We start from the raw sequence: 2802 nt of genomic DNA, 5'->3' as shown, positions 1-2802 counted from the left end.
GGCCCAGATCTGCCCATCATAATGTTCTTTTTCTAGGTTTCTAGGACCCTCTGGATCCTTCTATTTCCCCATTCTCCCATGCTTCTCTCACCTAGAGTCCCAATAGGATGTCCTCCCCTCTGTCCCACTTTCCTGGTAAGTGAAGACTTTCATGGGACATATCCCTCAGGCTAGTGTCCAGATATAAGTGAGTATATACCATTTGAGTTTTTCTGCTTCTGGGTTAACTCACTCATTATGATCATTTCTAGTTTAACCCATTTGTCCACAAAGTTTGGGAATTCCTTCCTTTTAATAGTTGAATAGTATTCCATAGTGTAAATGTACCACAGTTTCATTATCCATTCTTCTACTGAGGGACACTTAAGCTGTTTCCATGTTCTGGCTATTATGAATAAGGCTGCTATGAACATGGTTGAGCAAATGTTCTTGTTGTGTGCTGGAGCATCTTCTGGGTATATTCCAAGGAGTGGACTCCCTCCACCCAACTCCGGAAGCTACCTGCCAAAAACAGAGACGGCAAGACATTTTCTTAATTAGTGATTGATGGGGGAGAGCCTAGCCTGCTGTGAGTGGATCCATCCCTGGGCTGTGGTTCTGGGCAAAGTGAGCAAGCCATGGGGAGCAAGCCATGGGCAGCTCTCCTCCATCTCCTCTACATTGGCTCTTGCCTTCAGGTTCCTGCCCCGGTTGAGTTCCTGTTCTGGCCTCCCAATTTGCTTTTTGGTCGTGGAGTTTTGTCACAGCAATAGTAACCTTAACGAAGTCAACAGGTTTACCAACCTCACCACCAGTTCTCATTAGGCAACCAGGATGGGAATGCAATAGGAGAGGAGGGCAGGCTCTCAGTTACAGCTGGCAAGAATGGACAGTGAGGCGGCGGCTCATCACACGGGGGCGGGGGGGGGGGGGCTGTTGTGTCAGTAAAGCACTAATATGAGGATGGAGATCAGAAAGAAAACAGGGATTTATAGCTTTGTATTGATCATTTTGCAGACAAAGGTACTTTTTATAGGCTCTCCACTTAATTTTACACTTTGCCTGTTAAGTATTATTATTTATGTTTTCTTGATAATTGCTAGGACCTCTTTTGGAGCTGGTGGGCTCTGCATGTAGTCCCAACTCCCAGGCAGGCTGAGGCAGGAGGATCCCTGTAGCCTATTAGATCAAGACCAGCCAGAGCAGCATAACAAGACCCAATCCTAAAGAGCCAGCCCTCCAATTCTCCCGACAAAGATAGTTTGTGTTAAACACTAGGTTTTTTTTTTCTTATTGTTGCAGTCACAGCTAAAATATAGAGGGATCAAAATGTTTTACGAAGGCTCCAATTCATTATTTGCTAGCAATGTTTCATAGCATTCTTGTTTTTAGGCAAAAACAATTTTGAAACTTACCCTCTTTTATTTTTATTTTTTTAGAGTCACCTGAGGTTGCCATTATAACAATCTGAACACATCCCTCTTTAGTGCATATATACAATAAGATAGGTGGATGACTTGAGTTTGTTCTGTGACAAATTGGGTCTTCTGACCTTTTTGTGTGATCACAGTAAAAGCTGGGCATTTCCTTCTGTTTCTATGAGGATGGCATGCTTCACTGAGTTTGTAGTTTCGTTCGTGAAGAAACCAATCTACATCTCCTGATGTAGCTCATAACTGTTTAGTAAGCCCAAGGTGGGCTCATGTGACAGATGACACACTTTTCCAAGAACACAGCACTGAGAACATTCACTGTCTACTAGGTGTGGCCTTTTGCAGGCTCATTGCAGCACTGGGCTGATTTGGCTTTAGAATATAAGGTGTTTTGAATATTTCTTTTCTTCAGATCAATGGTTCTCAACCTGTGAGTCACAACCCCTTGGGGTCAAATGATTGATAACAGTAGCAAAATTACAGTTATGAGGAATCCAAAAAATATTATAATGCTTGGCGGCACCACAACATGAGGGACTGTATTCAAGGCTGGCCATATTAGGAAGGTTGAGAACCACAGCTTCAGAGCCTTTTAGTTGGTAATAAAGTAGCATTGCCTTTACTTGTTTTGTAGAGGGTGAACAATATCAATATTTGGTCTGGTTGCTTAAAATATGATTCAATAAATACTGTAGATAATGCTGCATATTATATGTTTTTTTTTTAAAAACATGGCTTAAGTGCTGATTAAAATTTTCCTAATTGTTCAACATCCTTAGTCATCAGGGAAATGCAAATCAAAACTACAATAAAATAAATGACAGCTCATGCTGGCAAGGATGTGCAGTAAGGAGAACACTCATCCACTGCTGGTGGGAGTGCATATTATGGAAATCAGTGTGGTGGCTGCTCAGGACGCTGGGAATAGATCTACCTCAAGATCTAGCTATACCACTCTTGGACGTATCCCCAAAGGACTTGACAGCCTACAGCAGAGACACTTGCTCAGCCATGTTCGTTGGTGCTCTATTCATAATAGGCAGAAATTGGAAGGAGACTAGATGTTGGTCAGTGGATGAATGAATAAAAAAGTGCTACATTTACACAAGGGAATATTACACAGCTGATAAAAAATTAAATCATGAAATTCACAAGTAAATGGATAGAACTAGAAAAAAATCAGCCTGGGTGAGGTAACATGGACCCCAAAAGTCAAATAGACCACACATTTGCTTATACATGGATGTTAGCTGTCAAATCTTTGAGAATAAGACTACAAAGCCATATGACTACAGAGGTTAGGCATAGAGTAGGAGACTGAGGCTGAGGGGGGTGTGGAACTCCCTAGCATAGGGAATTAGAATAGATAACTATAGATGGATGGGGGTTG

Source organism: Acomys minous (genome assembly GCF_964271855.1).
Source record: "Acomys minous genome assembly, chromosome: 14".
NCBI classification, from domain to species: domain Eukaryota; kingdom Metazoa; phylum Chordata; class Mammalia; order Rodentia; family Muridae; genus Acomys; species Acomys minous.
Note: the sequence above shows the minus strand (reverse complement) of the source record.